At 48.5% G+C, this 24,952-nt stretch overlaps 1 pseudogene; it reads left to right on the top strand.

The window, feature by feature from the left end:
- Positions 1–1,605: 1,605 nt before the first annotated feature.
- Positions 1,606–24,952, top strand: LOC123346992 (annotated as a pseudogene).

The following is a 24,952-nucleotide window of genomic DNA, read 5'->3' as shown; positions in this document are numbered from 1 at the left end:
AGTATGGCCGTTCTTATGTTCTTCTTGTCCTACCTTTAGTAAACAAGGAGAACAGTTGATCATCACCAGCTTTATACCAACCCTTAATATATCTGAAGACTGTTATCAGGTCCCACCTTCAGTCTTCTTTTCTCAGATCTAAACATGCCCATTTTTTTCACCTTTCCCCATAGTTCAGGTTTTCTAAACCAATTATCATTTTTGTTGCTCCCCTCTGAACTCTTTCCAACCTGACCACATCTTTCCTAAAGTGTGGAGCCCAAAACTGGACACATTACTCCAGCTGAGGCTTCACCTGTGCCAACTAGAGCAATACAATTACCCAGGGCCACCCAGAGGATTCGGGGGGCCTGGGGTCTTCGGCGGCAGGGGTCCTTCTGCTCTGGGTCTTTGGGGCACCTCGGCAGCGGGTCCAGAAGCGAGTGAAGGACCTACTGCCGAACTGCCGCCGAAGACCCGGAGTGGAAGGAGCCCCCACTGCTGAATTGCTGCTGAAGACCCGGAGCGGAAGAAGCTCTGGTTCTTCGGCAGCAGGTCCTTCACTTGATCCGGGTGTGTTTGGCAGCACTGAAGGACCTGCCACCGAAGACCCATTGAAAACTCTCATGGGGGCCCCTGTGGGGCCCGGGGCCTGGTGCAAATTGCCCCACTTGCCCCCCCTCCCCCGCGGGTGGCCCTGCAATTGCCTCCCATGTCTTGCATGCTACACCCCTGAATTCTATTAGCCTTATTCACAACAGCATCATATTGTTGCCTATCATTCAATCTGTGATCCACTATGACCTCCAGGTCCTTTTTAGCAGTACTACTGTCTAGCCAGTTATTTCCCATTTTGTAGTTGTAAGTTTGACTTTTCCTTCCTACATATACTTTTTGGCACTTGTCTTTACTGAATTACATCTTGTTGATTTCAGACCAATTCTCCAGTGTTCAAGGCTGATTTGAATTCTAATCCTGTTCTCCAGAATGCTTGGTGTCATCCACAAATTTCACAAGCATACTCTCCACTCCATTATCCAAATCATTAATGAAAATATTGACTAGTACTGGATCCTATGGGACTCCACTAGCTACTCACTACAGAACATTTAGTGCTTGGCAGCAGGTTCCACACAGCACCTTAGTGCCATGTACATTCACACCCTGACTTGCTGTTCAATAAGTCTCTACGGAGACAAGCCTTCAGACTACAGAATGATAGATTGCAGGGTCACATTTTTTGTTTAAGATAGATTCAGTTTTGCTTTTCTCCCCACTTCTCCGATACCTTTAATTCTCCGAGCCCTTTCTAAAGCAATCATCGGTGGTTCAATTTTTTTCATTGTCTAATTCTCCAAAAGCCCTATAATGTCCGTCATCTAGGCCTACTGACTTTATGTAGATGTTGTTTCTAGGTATTCCCTTATCTGCTTTTAACACCGGACTGAATTTAGGCCTGTAGTGGCCCCAGTCCTATCAATAAGTCCTGGTAATGGTTTACACAGCCCAGTCCCTAAATATGGAAAAAAGAGAGTGTGCATTCAGAAGTCCTGGAACTGAAACTGACCATTGTCAGACAGTGCTGAATTTCAAACACGTCCTTGGTTCCCCAGCCAAACTTCAGCCATGAGTTCAGATGCGGAGATGTCAATCTTTGGAGATGCTGCTCCCTATCTGTGGAAGCCTGAGAAGGAGAGGACTGAGGCCCAGAATCACCCATTTGATACTAAAGGAACCTGCTTTGTAATTGATGATAAAGAAATGTATGTGAAAGGAATCATCCAGAGCAGGGAGAGTGACAAAGTCACAGTCAAAACATATGATGACAGAGTAAGTAGGAAATTAAACCATCCGCTTCAAGTCATTTTCATGCAGCTCAGAAAGTTTCCTTGCTTAGCTTTCTTCACCTGTTCTCTTCTGGTTTTGCCAGACTGTGACTGCCAAGGATGACCAAGTCTTCCCCATGAATCCTCCCAAATATCATAAAGTCGAGGACATGGTGATGATGACCCACCTCCATGAGCCTACTGTCTTGTATAACCTCAAAGAGCATTACGCAGCCTGCATAATCTATGTAAATCGATTTTTAAAATTTCTTTTCTGCATAAAGATATTTAATTCTCATGGGCACGGTGCTTCCATTCTTCTTTGTACAGACCTACTCAGGCCTCTTCTGTGTCACTGTCAACCCCTACAAGTGGCTGCCAGTGTACAACCCTGAGGTGGTGGCTGGCTACAGGGGCAAAAAGTGTCAAGAAGCCCCATCCCACATCTTCTCCATCTCTGACAGCACCTATCAGTTCATGTTAACTAGTGAGTCATTTACCTGGAGGGGAAAACCCTAGTATTTTGCAGCGATGTGCAGGGCTGGCTGCCCAATTAACGGAGCTCAGCATTTAAAATATTTAAATATTCATTGGACCAAAGCGAGATACCATAGCCTGGTGATGAAGGTACTCAGCTCTAAATCAGGCAGCAAGATGATTTGACTCCTTATTTCCTACCTTCCTGGGGAGTGACTTAATCACCAGGCTATAGAGCCGTTCTCTTTCCTTCTGGCCCAATAAACATTTAAGAAGATACTCAAAGTTGAACAGCTGCAACAGGCAAGATTAAGAGGCCCCAACCCCAATTCAGCCTGCTGGTTAGGTTGCTCACTAGAGAGGCAGAAGCTGTGCACTTAAGTCTCTGTTCCAGAATGGGGATTCAGACTTGGGGCTCCCACATTCTAGGCAACTGCACTAACCACTGGGCTAAAGGTTATAAAGTGGGATAGATTTGTGGTTTGAAAACCTTTTTCTAAGCTGAAACTATCGGGTCATGTTTGTGACTAGTTTTGGGTCCACCAAAACTGCTTTATTTGGCAAATTATTTGTCCAAATTTTTCCACCAGCTCTAGTTTCTAGCCCAGATTTTCCAGTAGCTCACTGAGTCAGGTTGGACAACTTCCCTTCTCTCACCTTTGTCTCTCCATCTATAAAATGAGGAGACAAATAATGGCTTCCCTCATGAGGGGTTAGAACAGGGGTGGGCAAACTACTGCCTGGGGGCCACATCTGGCCCTTCAGACCTTTTCATCTGGCCCTTGAGCTCCTGCTGGGGAGTGGAGTCAGGGGCTTACCCCGCTCTGCACGTACCATGGCTCCTGGAATCAGCGGCATGTCCCCCCTCTGGCTCCTACGCGTAAGGGCAGCCAGGGGACTCCACATGCTGCCCCCAGTGCAGGCTCTGAAGCTCCTATTGGCCAGGAACCATGGCCAATGGGAACTGCAGGGGTGGCGTCTGCGGACAGGGCAGTGGGCAGAGCTGCCTGGCCGTGCCTCCATGTAGGAGCTGAAGAGGGGGACATGCCACTGCTTCCTGGAGCTGCTTGAGATAAGTGCTGCCCAGAGCCTGCACCCCTGCCCTCCTCCCATGCCCCATCCCCCTGCTCCACCCCTGATCCCCCTCCTGCCCTCTGAACCCCTTGGTCCCAGCCTGGAACACCCTCCTGCACCCCAAGCTCCTCATCCCCACCACAGAGCCTGCACCCCCAGCTGGATCCCTCCCGCACCCCAACCCCTACTTTTGTGCCTGCCATGCAATTTCCTTATGCAGATGTGGCCCTCAGGCCAAAAAGTTTGCCCACCCCTGGGTTAGAATCTTATCTGTGTTTGGCTGCTGCCTGGGGACTCCTAGAGGCAATGGGCTTGAGACCACGACAAGTATCAATATGTTAGCCATTCCCTCTGCCAGAAAGTTTAGTTTTTCTGTGAGTTGTCAAGATCTCAGGCTAGGAAGGATATTTTCTGCCTAGAGCAAGAAAGCCTGACTTCCTAAGAAAGAACTGAAGTCTGCATCATATTCTGATGGTTCAGGCTTTGGCACTGCTCTGCATATCTACGTGAGACATAATCATGGCCTAAGGGGTTAATGTTCAGTGCAGCAGAGAAGGGGGCTGTGGAGATTATGGAAGAGGGAGACACACATCAGGGTCCTAATTATACCCTGGGTGATCACTACTTCCCACCACCCAACACAGATGTAATGAGGTTAAGTGGTGTCTGCATAAAGAAATTAAAACTACTGATTATTCCTGAAGAAAGGTTTTTAATGACTTACGGCTATAAATGCAACACAGACAGAATAGGAAAAGAAAAGTTAAAGAACAACATTGAATAAGGATTAATATAAATGGCAAATTATACTGAAGACAAGCACAAGTGCAAGTAATATTATGGATCAGGTACTTATTACTATTTTTAATACTGCAGCATTGATATAACCTGAGATCAAATTATTCCAACACCACCATTTTTAATACTGTAGTGTCAGTACAACTTGAGATCAAATCAGCTGGAGCAACCCAGACTTCTTTACTCCTCTACTTTATACTGCATGCAACCAGACTTTTTTACTTTAAAATCTTACCCTGCCGAGAATACGTTACCCTTTAATTGACCGCTCTTTGCACTGGCCAGGTACAGGTAGTCGGTGTAGTTCAAGTTTCCTCAGTTCAGGGGGTCTATGTGAGCCTGATTTCTTTTAGATCAACACACACAAACCCACCTGAGACTCTACGCATTTTATCTCATCTGCCCGCCGTGTTTTGAAGCAGGTCAACCAATCAGGTAGGGCCAAATGTTTACTGTGGTAGTTGTAGTTATTTTGAAATTGTGATCTATGCACAGGTGCACAGCTCATATTCTCCGAATACAGCCAATTGTCCTAATTGTGGTTAATGTGTCAGACACAAAATATTTAATACAGCCTAAAGAAGTGCTTGGCTGCTTTACACCTTGAACAAAGGTCTGTATCTAATTTTGCCAAGCCTGCTTTTTGGAGCTGACCACAAGTCTACAATATTTCCTAGTTTGAACTTGCTACACTTGCTCTGGTTGCTATGCTTGATCTTTGAGGCTTCTGGAAGTTTTAGGCCTAACATTGAATAAGCTTGACAATACTTTTGCTTGACAGGACTTTGTCACAGTAATCTCAGGGGCCATCAAGGAACTGATTACAGCTCCCCAATTCTCTGACCTGCCCTAGTTAGAACAGCTTGGGTACTACTCTAACGGCACCAGTTGGCAGCCAACCCTAAGGTCCTGCCCTGCAACTGAGCACAGAGACATGCCATATTCCAGATGGGAGCTAGGGACAGAGCAGGGCAGGGAATTTGACTCTAAGTCAATAAATATTTAAAATATTGATAGAAAACCCAGAGTCTTGTCAACAACTAACTCCAGCCCAGTCAGCTCTGCAACTGGCCCCTTTTGCCCATCCAAGCTCCAGCCAAGTGTGGTGTTTCCTCAGCTTTGACCACAGCTTTGGAAATGGAACATCAAAATCACTCCCCCAGGCAGAGTGTCCTGGTTTTGGTGGCGTCTCCGGGGGGTGGAGGCGGAACAGAGTTTGGCTTTAGGGTGCAATGTGCACTATGGCCCATTTGATAGCTCTTTGTACCATTTTATTTTCAGACCCTGATAACCAGTCAATCTTGATCACATGAGTATATTCCAGTACCTGTGAGTGAGATGACAGGATGTGAAGAATAGATTTAATTTTTTTTACAAGTGAATGCTTCCCCCCCACCCTCACCCCCCCTGCCAACAGTGGAGAATCTGGTGCTGGGAAGACTGTGAACACCAAGCGTGTCATCCAGTACTTTGCAACAATTGCAGTTGCTGAGGAGAAGAAAGATCAGCAGCCTAGCAAAATGCAGGTAGATCTGTAGCATCCACTTCCGGAGCTTTGTCTCAGTACGTGCCTGTCCAGGGAAAACAGAAGCGTTGGGACTTGGGGGATCTCTAGTGGCTGCATTTAGCTCTGAATGTGCTGAGGTTATGGTCACTCTTTCTTATTTCACCTGGCAATGAGTTCCAGCCATGGTCTGGTGCCTGTGAAGGCTCCGTTTCCCAAGGGCATCAGGCGTCCTCTGTTGGTAGATGATATCTATAGCCCAGCAAAATATAGCTGCTCTGGGAGCTTGTGGTTGTGAAGGGAACGTAGCTGCTCTGGGAGCCTGTGGTTGGGAAAGGAGGGTTGTGGGGTAGCTGGCAGTGGTGCCAATTCATATATTTTTTGGGGGGGGAGAGGGAGGCAAATTCCAGTCCCTGCCCCCTGCTCCTGGCAGGGTCCCTGTTTCAGTCCCCACTCATCCACCTCCTTGCAGGGACCCCAAGTCTCCCTTGGCTGGGGAGTCTCCCCTCTTACCCACATAGTGCATGAGCCAGGGCTGCCAGGAGTCGAGGTCTCAGCAGACTCTCCATGCTCTGCCCTACAGGAACAGACTCCACACGTGCCAGGTCACAACACCATTTGGCTCAGTCCCACTCTGCTGCGACGCAGGGGTGGCTGGTCAAATTTCCACACAGGGATGCTCTGGACTGTACCAATAGCAGCTGTACTGCTTTAGTATGGGACCCTTGTATAAAAGTGGTCGGGCCATGGCCCCCCAGCTCTGTGGCCTACAGAACTCTGAGCAGGGTGGGGGCATTTACCCCCCAACTGCCCCTGATTGGCACCACTGGTAGCTGGGACCATTCCCTGCAGGGATTCAGAGTCAGGACAGTGACCACAAACTGGATTCTGTTCAGTGAGGAGCCAGTGAGAGAGCAGAGTATCAGGCTGGCATGTTCCCAGTAACTTTTGCTGCTCTTTCCAAACTAGCTGGAGCTTTCTCGTGGGCACAAGACTTCATTAGGAAATACAGAGAACTGCATTAACCAGGCCCAGATGGCACCAGGGCGTGGATTGCCATGGTCAGAGAGAAAGGGGCGCAGACCAAAGGGGTTTTGGCTCCAGGAGTATTTGAGTGTCAGACAGGGCAGAGTCCAAGCAGACTCTTAGCAATCTGAGGCTGATGCCTCGGGTTGTCAGGCTGTTATTGGGGTAGCGAGTTCTTCACAAGCACTTGCCACTAGCATCATTGCAGGCCTGCCTGAGCTCAGCTTTCACCAGCTGCTCTCCAGGTAGGTGCTGATTTAAACTCTCCAAGTCAAAGCCCTCTTTCAACCTTGCCCTTTGGCCACAGCTGGGTCAAAACTTGCCTTCCTAGTCCCTTATCAACTTGGAGGTACATGCCTGCTGAGACTCTCTTGAATAGCCTCTGGGCCACAAGGATTTTCATATATATTCCTTTGATGTGAAGGCCTCAGTGACCAGCATCCCCACTGGTTAAACAACCCTGCCTCCCTCTCCACTTTAGGCTCACTACATTAGTGCTTTATTCCTATGCTGTCCCAAAGGTTTTGAAATTTCTTCCACTTCTAATATTTAAATTCATTGTTTAGTTTCTGAGGGTTTTTTAGCTGAAAGTCCCTGTGGGGTACAGTACACCTACGAGACTGCTGTGCGTGTGTGTGGTACAGCACGCCTACGGGACTGCTGTGTGCGTGTGGGGTACAGCACGCCTACGGGACTGCTGTACGCGTGTGTGTGGGGTACAGCACGCCTACAGGACTGCTGTGCGTGTGTGTGGGGTACAGCACGCCTACGGGACTGCTGTGCGCGTGTGAGGTACAGCACGCCTACGGGACAGCTGTGCGCGTGTGGGGTACAGCACGCCTACGGGACAGCTGTGCGCGTGTGGGGTACAGCACGCCTATGGGACTGCTGTGCGCGTGTGGGGTACAGCACGCCTACGGGACTGCTGTGCGTGTGTGTGGGGTACAGCACGCCTACGGGACTGCTGTGCGTGTGTGGGGGGTACAGCACGCCTACGGGACTGCTGTGCGTGTGTGTGGGGTACAGCATGCCTACGGGACTGCTGTGCGCGTGTGGGGTACAGCACGCCTACGGGACTGTTGTGCGCGTGTGGGGTACAGCACGCCTACGGGACAGCTGTGCGTGTGTGGGGTACAGCACGCCTACGGGACTGCTGTGCGTGCGTGTGGGGTACAGCATGCCTACGGGACTGCTGTGCGTGCGTGTGGGGTACAGCACGCCTACGGGACTGCTGTGCGCGTGTGGGGTACAGCACGCCTACGGGACTGCTGTGCGTGTGTGTGGGGTACAGCACGCCTACGGGACTGTTGTGCCCTGACTGTGCAGAAGCGAGTGGCCATAGCCCTCTGGAAACTTGCAACGCCAGACAGCTACCGGTCAGTAGCGAACCACTTTGGCGTGGGCAAATCTACCGTGGGGGTTGCTGTGATGCAAGTAGCCAACGCAATCGTTGAGCTACTGTTCTCAAAGGTAGTGACCCTGGGAAACGTTCAGGTCATCATAGATGGCTTCACTGCAATGGAATTCCCAAACTGCGGTGGGGCTATAGATGGAATTCACATCCCTATCCTGGGACCGGACCACCAGACCAGCCAGTATATTAACCGAAAGGGCTACTTTTCAATGGTGCTGCAAGCACTGGTGGACCATAGGGGACGTTTTACCAACATCAACGTTGGATGGCCGGGCAAGGTTCATGACGTGCGTGTTTTCAGGAACTCTGGTCTGTTTAGACGCCTGCAGGAAAGTATTTTCTTCCCGGACCACAAAATAACTGTTGGGGATGTGCAGATGCCTACAGTGATCCTCGGGGACCCAGCCTACCCGCTAATGCCCTGGCTCATGAAGCCCTATACAGCGCCATGGACAGTGACAAAGAACTCTTCAACTACCGGCTGAGCAAGTGCAGAATGGTGGTGGAGTGTGCTTTTGGACGTCTCAAGGGGAGATGGAGAAGCTTACTGACTTGCTCAGATCTCAGCGAAACCAATATCCCCATTGTTATTGCAGCTTGCTGTGTGCTCAACAATCTCTGTGAGAGGAAGGGGGAGACCTTTATGGCGGGATGGGAGGTTGAGGCAAATCGCCTGGCTGCTGATTACGCCCAGCCAGACAGCCGTGCAATTAGAAGAGCCCAGCGGGAAGCGCTGTGCATCCGGGAGGCTTTGAAAGCTAGATTCCTCAGGGAGCAAGGTAACCTGTGACTATTAAGTTTGTTTACAGAGAAGCTGAACCTGCCCCCGTTTCTTTACCCAGCTAATGTTGACTATCCTCTGCAGTTACATACCCCGTTCCCCCCGTTCCTCCCCTTCCAACGCACGCTTAAAAATAAAATACATGGAACTTTGTTAATTAACACTGTTTTCTTTAGTACTGATTTCGCGGTAAAGGGTTGAAACTGGGACGCAGACTGTGGTGGGTAGGGTGTGTAGTGATGTAAAGACCGCTTCTAAACTCGAGGAATGACAGGTTCCTGCTCCTAGAGCGGTCCGCAGTGGCGGACTGGTTGTTTCAATGGAGCCTGCCACCCCTCCTTTTCGGGACTCTGTGTGTGGGGGCTATGTGACTTTGTAGCGGGGGAGGATGGTTACAGATCCCCTGCTGCGTGGCTCTGTGATCCAGGATAAGGACCGCTGCATAAGATCTCTAACCGCCCTCCCCCGCCACAAAGTCACATAGCCCCCCCCCAAACATGAAAACCACCTCCCAGACTGACCAGGGTGCCTAGTGACTGCACTGTGTGTGTGACCTGCTGCTGAACCTGCCTCCGTGTCTGTACCCTGGTAAAGGTGACTGTCCTGTCCAATTACCAACCTCCTTCCCCACCTTCAAACAGTCTCCTCTAAAAGAACATGACGGAAACAGTAATTAACAGAAAAGTATTTTTTATTATCAACTAGACAGTTAGGGGATGAAACTGGGATGGGGGCTTGGGTGAGATGGGAAGAAAAGGACTTATCAAAATTTTGGGAATGAGAGCCTTCCAGTAATTGAGCACTCTGCAGGGGTGGAGTGACAGTTTTCACGGCCCCTGCCGCCCCTCCTTCTTGGTACTTTGGGTGAGGGGGGTATGGGACTTTGTGGCGGGGGAGGGCGGTTAGAGATAGACTGCAGTGGGGCTCTGTCCTCCTGCCTCCGGTCCTGCAGAACATCCACAAGGCGCTGGAGCGTGTCCGTTTGCTCCCTCATTAGTCCAAGCAGCGTTTGAGTCACCTGCTGGTCTTCCTGCCACCACCTGTCCTCCCGTTCGCTGTGTGAGCGCTGGTACTGCGACATGTTCTCCCTCCACTGGGTCTGCTGGGCCGCTTCGGCTCGGGAGCAGCCCATAAGTTCCGAGAACATCTCATCCCGTGTCCTTTTCTTTCGCTGCCTAATCTGTGCCAGCCTCTGTGAGGGGGATGCTGGGGTAGGTCGGGAGACAGTCGCAGCTGTGTGATGGGAAAAAGGGAGTGAATTCCTTACAAAGATACATTTTTGCGAACAATGAACATAGTCTAGTCTGTCTCTGTGAACAAGACCATGCACAGCACCTATCTCATGCGCACTCAGGACAAGTTCGAATTTTCGGCCTTCGCATTCAGTGCCTGGGGTCTTGCAGTGGAGATCAGACAAGCGGGGCAGGACAGCAGAATTCGTGTAGCAGGCAGACATGGTAAGCCGTAGACTTTTGGCTGCTTAAAACTTAATTTATAGCAGTGCCCTCCTTTCACGGCCAAAGTAATACTCCTAGCGTTGGCCAGTTCCTGCTGCCGGCAATCCGGAAAGCATGAACTCTGCCCCTGTCCCACCCCCTCGCGGCTGTCCCCGGGAAAGATCCCTGTATGCTGCCCCTGTCCCACCTCCACCACGTGGCTGTAAACTGCCGGTTATAGTTATGTAAAGGAACAGGCAAGCAGTCCCAATACTAACATTCCCCTAATTCAAAGCAGGCCACCATGAGCGAGGTCACCCTGATGAGGATCAGTGACACAGATAAAGACCGCATGCTGCGTGAAAGCCGGCAAAAACCAGGGCCCTATGCCGCCATGCTTGTCGAGGCAATGATACCCGAGTACCTGATGATAGCCTGGTGCGGAAAAGTGTGCTACCACAGAGGACCCAATAAGGCCGCTCTCCCCAGGAACCTCATGCAGAGGCTTTTCAATTACCTCCAGGAGAGCTTCGTGGAGATCTCCCATGAGGATTTCTGTTCTATCCCCGTATATATTGACCTTCTTTTCACATAGTTAATATTCCTGTTCTGTTAAAAATAAATGTTTACATGTTTAAAGCACTTACCGACTGATCCTTCCCCTGATTCAGGGTCCGGGATAACGGCTGGGGAGGGTTGGTAGGGGATCTCCGTGAGGGTGATGAAGAGATCCTGGCTGTCGGGGAAATCAGCGTTGTAAGCGCTGTTGACTGCCTCGTCCTCCTCATCTCCTTCCTCATCTTCCCCATCCACGAACATCTCCGAGGAACCGGCCGTCGACACTATCCCATCCTCAGAGTCCACGGTCACTGGTGGGGTACTGGTGGCGGCCGCACCTAGAATGGCATGCAGTGCCTCGTAGAAGCGGCATGTCTGGGGCTGGGCTCCGGAGCGTCCGTTTGCCGCTTTGGTCTTCTCGTAGCCTTGTCTCAGCTCCTTGATTTTCACGCGGCACTGTGTTGCATCCCGGCTGTATCCTCTCTCTCTCATGGCTTTGGAGATCTTCTCGTAGATCTTTGCATTCCATTTTTTGGAGCGCAGCTCCGAAAGCACAGACTCATCGCCCCACACAGCGATCAGATCCAAGACTTCCCGGTCAGTCCATGCTGGGGCCCTCTTTCTATTCTGAGATTGCATGGACACCTCTGCTGGAGAGCTCTGCATCGTTGCCAGTGCTGCTGAGCTCGCCACGATGGAATTCAAAATTTCCCGGGGCTTTTCCTGTGTGGCTGGTCAGAGCATCCGAGCTCAGACTGCTGTCCAGAGCGTCAACAGAGTGGTGCACTGTGGGATAGCTCCCGGAGCTATTAGCATCAAATTCCATCCACACCTACCCTAATTCGACATGGCCATGTCGAATTTAGCACTATTCCCCTCGTCGGGGAGGAGTACAGAAATCGAACTAAAGAGACCTGTATGTCGAACTAAATAGCTTCGTTGTGTGGACGGGTGCAGGGTTAATTCGATTTAACGCTGCTAAATTCGACATAACCTCCTAGTGTAGACCAGGCCCCAGTTACTGCTGATTGACAGTAGTCCCTGCTGTTTCTTGCCAGGGCAGAAATGTAAGGAGCTTAGGCTGCTTTCACCTGACTACAAGGATAATTGAAATAAAAAAAAAAGATATTTTTAGAATTGCCGCACTCCCTCCCTCACAGTGTCTGAAAAGCACCAGGACAGGCATCGGCCAAGCAAGATGTAGAAGGTAGTTGTGTGCAGGGTACCCAATCTAGGGCAAGGCCCATTTTCCTGTCAAAGCCCTGCCCCAAGGGGTTTACAGTTAAACTGTCTATTTGAATCCTTGTGCTGTTTGACTGCCCTGGTTCCTCTACACAGAGTTCCATTGAAATCCCGAGTTTCAACCCTGAGGAGAAGGTGGGAATCTACAAGCTGACAGGGGGAGTCATGCACTATGGGAACTTAAAGTTCAAGCAGAAGCAATGAGAGGAGCAGGCGGAGCCGGATGGCACAGAAGGTAAAGCTGTCAGAATGTGCGGCACCTGGGTTGACATGCTCTGGGGGGAATGTTAACAGCAATATTACCCACCTGGTACAGCTATCAGCAAGGGCCATGGGGAATGCCTTTCCTCTCAAGATGTGGCTGATGCATGGGAGAGAAGCATATTGCTGCTGTCCCTGCTTCCTGTTCTATGTACAGAGGGTGAAAGTCAGATCCTGGCGTTGTCAATAAGTCAGGTCCCAGGACTGTCAATGGGGTCAGGATGTGTTATGGACACCTAGTACATGGTAGATTGCAGGCCTGCTACTAGCAGGTTAGGCTCTTGTCCAAGATATGGACTGGCTACATGGCTTCCTTCCCAGAGAACTATACCAGAGATATGGTCACTATAAGACATTTTAATGCACTGCCTTGAATGGCTGTTGTGAGATATTAGAATGACAAGGTGGGTGAGGTAATATCATTTTAATGGACCAACTTCTGTTGGTGAAAGAAACAAGCTTACGCGATCCTGAAGCAGAGCTCTGTGGTAGCTTGAAAGCTTGTCTCTTTCACCAACAGAAGTTGGTCCAATAAAAGATAGAACCTCACACACTCTGTTTCTCTAATGTCCTTGGCCAAACACGGCTACAACAACACAGCAAACAATGAAATTAAGTATGTTATACAGGCTCCACCCAGTGGCTGAACATTATAATACTGCTTAACATTCTGTTACAGCTCCCTCTAAATTTTTACTATTCCTACAATTTACAGTGTCACACTGTCTTTAAAGTTCAGCATGGATCAGTCTGTTAAGGGTCTCTGAATTGTACTTGTTTTCCAAACACATAACAACTTGGGCATCTGGCTGTCCACTAGCTGCAACAACTGTCTCTGGTTGATTTGGAATCTGTCTTCTTCTTCTTGCATGTGCCATCTGTAGAGTTTGCTTTGATTGTTCTTTCTGAGGAACAAACTGTAGATGTCGATGGTTTCTGTCAAACTCTCCACAGTTGATCTCTATCACATATGGTCTGGGCACTTCAATTCTTTTCTTTTACAAAAGCTGGAGTTGTCCATCCCCTTTCTCCATCCAGCATATCTACCTCTCCCCCCAGGTTAGTGTCATTCACGAACTTGCTGAGGGTGCAATCCATCCCATCATACAGATCATTAATGAAGATGTTGAACACAACCGGCCCCAGGACCAACCCCTGCGGCACTCTGCTTGATACTGGTTGCCAACTAGACATCAAGCCATTGATCATTATCCATTGAGCCTGACGATCTAGCCAGCTTTCTATCCACCTTATAGTCCATTCATCCAATCCATACTTCTTTAACTTGCTGGCAAGAATATTGTGGGAGACTGTCTCAAAAGCTTTGCTAAAATCAAGGTATACCAAGTCCACCACTTTCCCCATATCCACAGAGCCAGTTATCTCCTCATAGAAGGCAATCAGGTTGGTCAGGCATGACTTGCCCTTGATGAATCCATGTTGACTGTTCCTGATCACCTTCCTCTCCTCCAAGTGCTTCAAAATGGATTCCTTGAAGACCTGCTCTATGATTTTTCCATGGATTGAGGTGAGGCTGTGTGTTTGTAGTTCCCTGGATTCTCCTTCTTCCCTTTTTTAAAGATGGGCACTATATTTGCTTTATCCAGTCATCCAGGACCTCTCCCAATATGCCATCATATCAGCCAACTCCCTCAGCACCCTCAGATGCATTGCATCCGGCCCCATGGACTGGTGCATGTCCAGCTTTTATAAACAGTCCTTAACCTGTTCTTTCACCACTGAGGGCTGCTCACCTCCTCGCCATACTGTGCTACTCAGTCCAGCAGTCTGGGAGCTGACCTTGTCTGTGAAGACCGAGGCCAAAAAAGCATCGAGTCCTTCAGCTTTTTCCCCATCATCTGTCACTATGTTGCCTCCTCCAGTCAGTAAGGGTCCTACACTTTCCCAGACCACCTTCTTTTTGCTAACATACCCTTCTTGTTACCCTGATTCTCGATACACAAGAGTGTGAGTCAAGGTAAAGTTTTGCTGTAAAGTGAGTTGGATGGAGTTGGGGTGTGTACTGCTGGTGATGGAAGTGAAGGCCATATGGAGCACTGGAGAGCATGTTATCACTAGGGTTATAGGCACTGTGAAGGTGGCAATGAATGCTGGAGATTTTTTATTTCATTTCTGATCTGCATGCATTAAGGCTCTGAGTGCCTTCAAGCAACCTGAATGGTCATTCAGTGTAGTTTATGCTTGTGTTAATAAAATAATAATAATAATATTAATAATAATAATTGATAATAAATATGTAAGCAGAGTCAGGATGAGATCTACCCTGACATCTGGTGGTACATTATGAGGAGTGGGCAAAGGAATTTTAGGAATGTGCATTTGCATTGGTAAACCCACTCCACTTAGCATAACACACAGCAGCATGGGATGGTTATTTTCACACTGTGGAATCCCCAATTTCTTTGTTATTGGGGCAGGAAGGAAAAAAAGTGCTGTTACCTTAATTATGTGAATGAGGAACTATGAGACTGCTTTATGACAGAAATGACTCAACCTACATGAAATAGTACTTGCTAGACAAGGGACATGGGTTCCAAAACCCAGTGAGGGAGAGAGGCTGGGGACTGGTGTGTGTACCTGATGGTATGGGCCCCTTTTGAGGGCCTGGAACACCAATTGCACATCCTCCTCTCTCCACTGTTAAAGATCAGAGCTAATTTTGAATCCTTTAGGAGTCCATCGGGAGGCTGCTGACCTGAATTCACGTTGGGCCAAGGTGGCACTGAGGCTCCTCTACTACAAGCTGAAACCACTAAGAGCTGAAATCACTAAAAGAGCTAAGCTTACTGAGCTGAGATCACTGAGTGGGGGAGCCTGAAGATCGATCGCTAAGCAGCTGGCAGAGCGGAGCAGTCTGCAGCACGTTGGTGCAGCCTGTGGAACAGTGAGCAGTGTGGAGCGGTTCGCTGGGACGGCTGAGGTGGTTCATGGGTTGGCTGGAGGAGCGACACAGATGATGGAGTGGAGCCAGTCGTGGTGAAGGCTGCAGCAGAACTCCACGGAGAAGCGGGGCAGTCGACCCTGGCCCACGTAAGGTGTCCCTTAACACCCTGTGTGTGCCCCCCCCATTTCTACCCAGGCTGGGGGGGGGGGTAAAACTCGGCAGATAAACTTTTGAACTCTGGGGTGGCACTGACCAGAGACAGAGACTCTTGGGTTGTTGGACTTTGGGGTGATTGGACTTAAGACCCTAAGGGGAAAAGGACAGTGCCAAATGTACTTGGAGGTGGGTTTTTTGCTTATGGTTTGTGTATAGTCCTGTTTGTGGTGTCTCTCCAACGTGATGCCGCATTGTTTCCCTCCTTTATTAAAAGGATTTTGCTACACTCGGACTCTGTGCTTGCGAGTGGGGAAGTATTGCCTCCTAGAGGCGCCCGGGGGGGGGGTGGTAGGTAATTGTCCCAGGTCACTGGGTGGGGGCTCGAGCCGGTTTTGCATTGTGTTATTGAAACGGAACCCCTGGATACTGAACCCGGCCCTTGTTGCTGCCAACTCAGAGGGGCAGAAGGGTTACAAATATAAGGCATGAACTGCTTTCCACTGAAGTCAGTGACAAAACTCCTATTGAAGTGTGCAGGAGTTGAGTTGGGCCCAAAGTGGGGAGTTGCTAACCGACTAGAGGACCTGAGAAATATTTTCTAGACTTTTTGCTAGTGGCTGACAAAGTCGGTTACCTGATGGGTCTGAATTCTGCTGACTTACTGAAGGCTTTGTGCTGTCCAAGGGTGAAAGTTGGGAATGAATATGTGACCAAAGGACAAAATGTCCAGCAGGTACTGCGCCACTAGCTTTTGCTTTCCATTTTCTTCAGACAGTTATTTCAACTTTAGAGGCTAACTGAGCTCTAATTCTTGCTATGGTGGTGTCTCTGGTAGGTGCACAATTTGGTGGGGGCTCTAGCTAAGTCGGTCTATGAGAAGATGTTCCTATGGATGGTCACACGCATCAACCAGCAGCTGGATACCAAGCAGCCCAGGTAGCATTGCTGGTTTTGAGATATTTGATGTGAGTTATAGCAATGTTTGTCTATTAATGAAATGTTCTACTTTTCCAAATTAACCAGCACTGCTTTGTGTTTTGAATGTTCAGTTTAACAGCCTGGAGCAGCTGTGCATCAACTTCACCAATGAGAAACTGCAACAGTTTTTCAACCATCACATGTTCATGCTGGAGCAGCAGGAGTACAAGAAGGAAGGAATAGAATGAGAGTTGATTGACTTTGGGATGGACCTGACTGCCTGCATTGAGCTCATTGAGAAGGTAAAGTGAAGTGTCTCTGGATAAAGGAAAGACAAATTTTCTTCTAGTCATTTTGGGTCAGGCTGGACACTGTGTAGAGGGAGACTGATTTAAAATCAAAGCTTATTAATATCACCCCATCCCTAAACAAGGGGATGATTTCAGGAGAAGTTGGCTTTGAGAATACCACTAGGTATCTTTCTGCACCTTTAGGTGCCTACATTCATTTGAAAAATTGTCCCTTCAGAGACTGCAGTGCATTGACTTTCAGTAAGACTGAAATGTATATGTATCTAATAGGTCACTTTTGAGAATGGTGTTCTTGAAAATTTACCTGCAGTCTGAATTTGCCTTTTTTTGTTTTGTTTTGTTGTTGTTTCTACTTGTTTTTTTATTCCATGCATTTTAAAGTTTAGAAATAAAACTTTGGGGAGAAAAGAAGAGAATGACCAGGACTTATTTTCCTTTTAAAAAGGGGCTGTGAAGGAAAGGGGGAAAAATTGGTTAATTAGATTCCAAGGTCAGAAGGGACCATTATGATAATCTAATCTGAACATCTGTTCTCTGAGAACTTCCCCAAAATAATTCCTAGAGTAGATCTTTCAGGAAAACGTCAAATCTTGACTTTAAAATTGTCAGTGATGGGGAATCCACTACAATCCTTGGTAAATTGTTCCAATGGTTGATTACTCTAACCATTAAAAATTTGCACCTAATTCCCAATCTGAATTTGTTTTGCTTCAGCTTCCAGTCATTGGATCGTTTTAGACCTTTCTTTGATTCTCTGCTAGACTGAAGAGCCGATTATTAAACATTTGTTCCCCATGTAGATATTTATAGACTGTAATCAAGCACAGTCTGAGGGAGGGTATTGGCTGCTGGGAAGTCTCTGGGAAGGGGAGATAGGAGGGGTGGGGGAAGGAACTCACCTGTGAGTGTGACTCTTTCCCCTGGCGTGAGGTGAGGCAGGCTCCGCGGCTCTGGCAGTATCCTTTGTTGTCCCCCATAATGTCCATTCTTCTCCCCCCCTGCCCCATGGAGCACCCGCCCTTTCTCTCTCCCAGGGCTGGGTTGGGTGAGGTGCTGGGGGCGGGGGGAGGCTGGCTGGCTGCCTGCTGAGGAATGAAAGTGAAAGTAACTCACTTCCTCGGTAGGCAGCCAGGATTGGAATGGTCGCACAGGGCTGGGCTGGGAATAGCCAGATAGCATGTGCGAAAAATCAGGACGCGGGTTGGGGTAGGGTGAGCAGATGTCCCACTTCTATAGGGACAGTCCTAATTTTTGGGTCTTTTTCTTATATAGGCTCCTATTCCCCCCCACCACCCATCCTGATTTTTCCCACTTGCTCTCTGGTCACCCTAGATGGGGGTAACTGGTGCCTATATAAGACAAAGCTCCAAATGTCGGGACTGGCCCTATAAAATCAGGACATCTGGATCTGGTCACCCTAGCTGTGGAGTGCCTCTCTCCCCTGGGCTGCCAGTGATCCATCTCATCCAGAGGGAGCTGCACAGGGCAGGATGAGCTGCAGTGGTTCCATGGGTGCCCCGTCCCTGAGATCAGATGCTGGGCTAAGTTCACCATGGTCAGTTGGGCTGGCGGTGGTGCCCATTGGCGTGTGATCGGACCTGAGAGTTTGCTGCTGCTGTTGCCACTCTGCACCCCAAGAGGTGGATTTTGGGGTCCTGCAGTTTTCCACCTATCTCCTCCTCTACTGCAGCTGTTGGACCAGCAGGCTGGGGCGTGAACTAAGCATGAAAGCAGTGCTTTGTTGCCATTTAGATTGTCATATAACAAATTTGTTTGCCAAAAATGCTTGCTAACAATCCTGAATTCAATTTCAAGTTTTTTTTAAATCAATATCTTAGCCAAAACCAGAAAATTAAGTTGTTGACAATTATTTGTGACAAGTTTGGTATGGGGAAGGGTGTGGGCCAGTTTTCATCAGAGAAACAAAAGATGTCGACTGACTTTCCTATAGCCCTGTTATTGCTAAATAGAGCCCTCCAACAACTGTAATATGCTCATCTCCTTACTAGTGTATGGAGCAGGAATTGGCAACCTACGGCACATGTGCCAAAGGTGGCACGTGAGTTGATTTTTATTGGCACACAGTGACACTCAGCCCGCCACTGCTCTGGGGTTCCGGCTGCTACCCCATTGCCACCCGGAGTTCTGGCTGCTGGCCCCACTCAGCACCCGCTGCTGGCCTGGGGACCCCCAAGGAATCCCAGGCTGGCAGCGGGATGAGCAGGCTGGTGGCTGAGACCCCGGCTGAGCCACTCAACCCACTGTTAGCTTGGGGTTCCATTCACTCAGCTGGCAGCGGGCTGAGTGGGACTAAATTTAACGAAATAGAAGAACAAGAGCAACTAATGACAATGTGCAGGAACCTAGAGCAGTGGTGGTGGATGAACATCCACCAAAATGCTGCCAAAATTTGGCGGCATTTCTGCGACGACGTCTCTGGATGACGCTGCTTGTCAGCAGCAAGCGGTGTCATCCAGAGGCGTCGGTGATGAAATGCTGCCGAATTTTGGCAGCATTTCGGCAGATGCTTGTCCTCTGGCCAGTATGTGGGTGCACTGAGAGGCACCTCCAGACACCATGGCGCCCGCGGGCACCGTGTTGGGGACCCCTGACGTAGAGAGCCTTCTGAAGCAAGGTGATCATTTTGATTTAAATGTACTTGAACTGTACGAAGAATTGAGTTGTTGCCACATGCAAAGTCGATGATGGACATTGTACAGTTTATTCATACCAGCAAACTTGTTGATATCTATCCTAATGTATACATTGCCACTCATATTCTACTGACAATTCCTGTAAGAGTAGCATCAGGAGAACAGAGTTTCTCTAAACTAAAGCTCATTAAAAACTATCTCCGCTCTACAATGAGTCAGGAACACTTGACTGGTCTTGCTATTCTTGCAGTTGAACAAGCCATCACTTTGTCTTTGTCATACGATGACATTATTACTGATTTTGCAGCCAAAAAAGCCAGAAAGATTGCTTTTAATTAAAAACAAATCCTTGTTTCAATATCTCTTCATATAAATTTCCAATAAAATGTTGACAAATTGAAAAAAAAATATTATTTGCATCATTCTGTCAACTCAGAATTTTTTCTATAGGGCTACTTCTTTAGTGCTAGTCCATCAGCATTACAGTGTGCTTAATTAAGTTAAATTGGCTTTAATAACATGCATGTGGCAAGTTTTCCAATACTGTAAGCTTATGTTTGTGTTGCTAGGAGCAAGACAGGCACAGGGGTTAGGGTGACCAGATGTCCCGATTTTATAGAGACAGTCCCCCTCCCCTGTCCCGATTTTTCACACTTGCTGTCTGGTCACCCTAACAGGGGCACCAGTTTAATAAGCCTGCCTAGGGCACCATAAATCCTAAGGACGGCCCTGATGGGATCATGTCATTAACGTCTGCATCATCCTGCAAATGCACAAGAGGACTGAATTGAGGGTGCCAGAGCAACACTTCTTTGGACATTTGCTAACCTGAGAATGCTTCACTTTGTAACCTTTCCATCCTGTTGAAAAATCTTGACTTTGTATTTCCTAATGATTTTAGTGATGAAAGCAATTGTAAGTAACGTTAAATGAAGGGGTTTTGTTTGTTAATTTCCTTTGGGTTTTTTTTTAATAGAAAGAAAATCTTTTATCTATGTGCTGTGTAATGGAGTGAGCACCCGCTCCAGCCTGGAAGTTGTTGGAAAAGCCCTGCAGAGGGCTGGGGCTGGGCAAGGTAAAACCCTGGCTGATTGGGGGAAGTGGCTGCAGCTGGGTCCACGCCCCAAACTGAGCAACTTATAAGAAGGCCAGGGAAGCCAGAAGGCTCAGTCTCTCTTTGTTTGTAGAAGGAGAAGGGCCTGGCTGCATGGAGCTAGAGACAGGGTACCTGAGTGGAGCAGGGCTGGGGAAAGGCAGAGGAGCTGGGGAGCTCCAGCCTGGAAAGCCCCAGGCTGCAGCCTCGCACAAGGCCAAGAGGTCCTGGGGGTTGCAGAGGGCAGCCCAGGGGTAGGCCAAGGCAGCAGGTCCAGACCCTCCTTGCCAGTGATGAGTGGCTGATCCTGCAGTCTGCCCTAGGGTGTGGGACTAGACAATGACTGGCAGTAGCCTGATAGTGAGGCGAGGTGGGAATAGTGGGTTGGGGGTTCCTTGAGGAGGGACCCTGAGACTGATGGGTTACTGCCAGGGGGCAGCACCCCAGCTAAAGGGGCACTGGGTCCAGGGAGGGGCACGGGGGTCAGGGGACAGGTGGATCATTGGCCTGCAGAGGGCTCTCCGGAGCTGGAACGAGCTAATTCCCAGAAGTCACCAGCAGGAGGCGCTGCGGGGGTGAGTCTTCACCTCTACAAGCTGTTTAAATAATGAAGTTCTTACTCATGCGTTGGTTCCGTCTATATTTTATTGCCATTGTTCTCTTGGTGAAAATCCCCGTTTCACCACTCAGTGCTGTGCTGATCAGAGTATTGAAAGTCATTACATTAAACTGCATTAAAACAATACACATTTTATGCAACTTCAGGGTCAGTAAAAGCAGCAAAGAATCCTGTGGCACCTTATAGACTATCAGATGTTTTCGAGCATGCACTTTCGTGTGTGAATACCCACTTCGTCGGAAGCTCATGCTCCAAAAAGTCTGTTAGTCTATAAGGTGCCACAGGATTCTTTGCTGCCTTTACAGATCCAGACTAACAAGGCTACCCCTCTGATACTTCAGAGTCAGTGAAAGTTCTCAGCTATAACCCTGAAGGTGCAAGAAGCAGAGAAATAATATCCAAGAAAAAGAGCTGGAATTTTTCATTTTGTTTTCACCTAGGCTTTACTGAGGAAAGTAACAAGCACCTGCCCTTTGCGAAGGAACACAGCACTGTACCGCAGCACAAACCCCACTGAGCACAGCAGAGACTGTCCTGGTTATCCAGCTCTGGCCCTGTTTCATTACAAACTTCCTGTCTGTGATGATGTTCTGGTATAACAAAGGGGCAATCAGCTGTCAAAAGTAGCTGTTGCCACGGTAGCCAGGGTGCTAGTCATTCCCCCCAAGTATGAAAATGAACCGGAGGGAGGGAGTGCTGAGTGGTGGGTTCTCTCTGATGTCACAATGCTACTGCTCAGGCAGCACCAGTGGGCAGCAAATGTGTGGTGTGTATGTGTGTTTGTGGGGGGAGGCTTTCCCAGTGCTCCTGTTTCCCCAAATTTCCTAAAGAAGCCAACAACATAACTACCCAGAATACACATTAATGATGATTCCACCCACATGATAAGTAGTTGCTGAAATTTGATTCAAATCCTTCATGGCATGTTTAAAACAAGGGTTCTAAAAAAGGAGAGACCTTGTAAAACAGGAAATGTTGCTGCTCTGGTGTATTTGTGATTGTGCTAAAGTGAATACTGTGACTTTAAATGTCGGGCCGGGTTCCTGGGCGTGCTTGCATGCTAGGTAGCTCGCTAGGGCAGCACACAATCGGCGCATAGCAGCAGCCAGTCAGCAGGTCCCCAGTGAGTTGTGCCTCTCTGTTATAGGCAGTAGCCTGCGTTCTCTCCCTCTGATTTTTGGGTTCTTACGTGGTGTTGTTCTGGCTCCTAAGAAACAAATTAGCGAGACTTTGCGAACGTCCAGCAAGAGTATTTTGTTTTCTCTAACTTATCTACTTGTGTGCCACAAACCATGAAAGGCACAATCTCATCCAAAATAAAATAAACTTCTCAAGCTAAATGTCCTTTTGAAACAAAAAAATGGAACCATTTCATTCTGGTCAGGTTGATCTTACTGAAGCACTTCACTTTTCCTTCCCCTTTCACAGGGAGGAGCCTAAATTAAGTTTCCCTACAACCGTGATTGGAATAATGACGCAAAGCCTCACTAGAAGCCAAGCAGCTCGGAAAGGATGGGATGATCACAATACAGTAGAACCCTGTTTATCTGAGCCTCCATTATCCGGTTCTCGGTATTAACCCAACAACCAGCGCACACAGGTCCAGAAGTGGGCAATCTCTCCTATGGTCCCTAGATGGCGCTGCAGCCTGGCACTTTCCCATTCATCCGATTATCCAACGTTTTGGTTAACCAATCTGGCCCTGGTCCCAATTCGATGGGATAAAGGGGGTTCCGCTCTCCTTGTGAGCCTCGTTTGATGCAGGGGATCTGCTGCTGGTGTTATTCCTTGTGGAAAAGTACAGATTGCAAACTGATGGGAGGGGCCTTCTGAGGTGATAGGGAGGGATCACACTGTTACCTGCAATGTACACAGGCCCCGCAGCAGGGATGCACCTCGGACTGTGCATATAAACAGGTTAAAAGTTCATCACAACAGTGAAGCCGTTGTCAAGATGCTATTCTGTGCAGAGGATTGTAAGACAGCCCCTGTTCCTGATCTGAGGCCTGAATGCCATAGGGATATCCCACTCGAGAGCTTTGAGGTGTTTGAAGAGGTCACCCTAAGTGAAAAGACAGTGGTCATGGCTGTGGTGCAGCTTCACTGGCAGGTATGATCAAGCAGGCCTGGTCTGGCTCACAAAAGTTGCTGAAGATGATGTCAAGGTTAGACTCAGGACTCTCAGTTTGTCAGACCACTGTGTCAGTGATTCCCTGGAAAATGAAGCCAGTCACTCTGGTGCAGTTTCCGGGAGCCATTTCTCCTGTCACTGTGCTCTGTGCCAAAGAAGAGGCGGAGGAGGGGATAGAAGCAATGGGTACCACAACAATAAATCTGATGTACAGTGGAGACTCGTGTTCTCTCTTAAGAGATGCCGAAACAACAGAAATTCCATTTAGTCAGAGATTCCAAAACCCATTTTGATTATCTAGACCAGTGGATTTTTTTCTCATTTGTGGATGAATCCAAAATTTTGAATGGAGGTGGAAATTGTAGACACAATCTGTGGAGCCCTAGGAATCCACGGCCCACAGGTTGAGAAGCAGTGTTCTATGGTAACAACCACCTTTGGAGGACCCCTTAGATACAGTCTGTGGATCCCATGGTGTTCGCAGAGGATAAATTCAACCCCCCCAATCTAGTCTAATTGCTGGTATAACACAGGTCATAATTTTTTTCCAATAGCTTTCATTGTAAAGTAGAGCATGTCTTTTAAAAATCATCCAATCTTGAATTAAAAATCGCCCGTAAACTGAGTATCCACCACAACCCTTGGTAAATCATCCCAAGAGTTAATTACCCTCCCTGTTAAGAGAGGCTTTTTATGTCGAGCTGGTCAAAATTCCCACCTATCCCCTTGGAAAGTGTTGAGCTTTTATGAATAAAACCCCAAATCCAAACTATTTTGGGGCTGGTCTATTTTGGCTGAAATCTGAAGTATTTTGGTTTTGAAATGGAGCAACTGGGAGATATAGTCGAACCAACAAGACTGGCCTATAAAGGAGAATGGAAGCCTGAGGAACTTCAGCTGGACAGATCAGCATGTGGACCGCTCAGTGCTGAAGGTGTTTGAGAACAGGTCAGAGAAACACCCATCGGCATATTTACTTGGTGTTACTTGGTCTTGCCCCAGCATGGGGAGCCTGACTTGACTCCATGAGGTCCCTTCCACCCTACATTGCTAGGACTCCCGAATAACAATATTTGTATTGATTATTATTATTTTATTTTATTTTTGTAAAAATGCTGACATTTCCATGGAAAAGTTCAATGCAAAAGAGATTTGTTTGTTTTTGTGGGAGGAGGGGAATTTTCATAGAGCTCTGGTATCATGTTATCCCAGCCCACACCTGCTCTGGGAGAACTGGAGAAGTCAGTCAGCAGAGGCTGCATAAGTGCCCTATTCACCAGAGCCACTGCCCATGGCATCACGTTAAGGACATGGGGATCCCTTGGGGAAAGGTGTCCACTTCCTCTCACCCCCCAGCACTACTGCCCAAAGCCTCCCAGCCCCTCAGCCGGAGGGGGCGTGGGTGGCTGAGGGGACTCTGGGGAGCGGAGCTGGATTCCTGCTGGGTTGGGAGGTAGAACAGTTCTTGCGGGGGGACTGAGAGGAGTGGGGGCAGGAGTTCATTCCACAATGGTGGGAGAGGGGATGGAAGTCACTAGAGAAGAGACAAGATTTCGTCTCGGGGGTTGGGCGGGGGAATCCGTCCCTCAGATGTGGAGAGGAAATGTTGCTGGCTCCCGGTGCCGTTAATACCCTTCGTTCTCATGGGTGTCGGAGTCTCTGATTGATCCTTGTTCCCTTGCAACAGGGGGACATTACATCCAAAATCATGGGACAGCTATTTAATATCAGGGTCTTGGGCCAGGTGCCCGACGCCCTGCAGGGGCTGTGTTCCGTGGGGCAGGATTGA

This window comes from Mauremys mutica, chromosome 12, assembly GCF_020497125.1.
Source record: "Mauremys mutica isolate MM-2020 ecotype Southern chromosome 12, ASM2049712v1, whole genome shotgun sequence".
NCBI classification, from domain to species: Eukaryota; Metazoa; Chordata; order Testudines; family Geoemydidae; genus Mauremys; species Mauremys mutica.
This window is presented reverse-complemented; position numbering and strand designations above follow the sequence as displayed.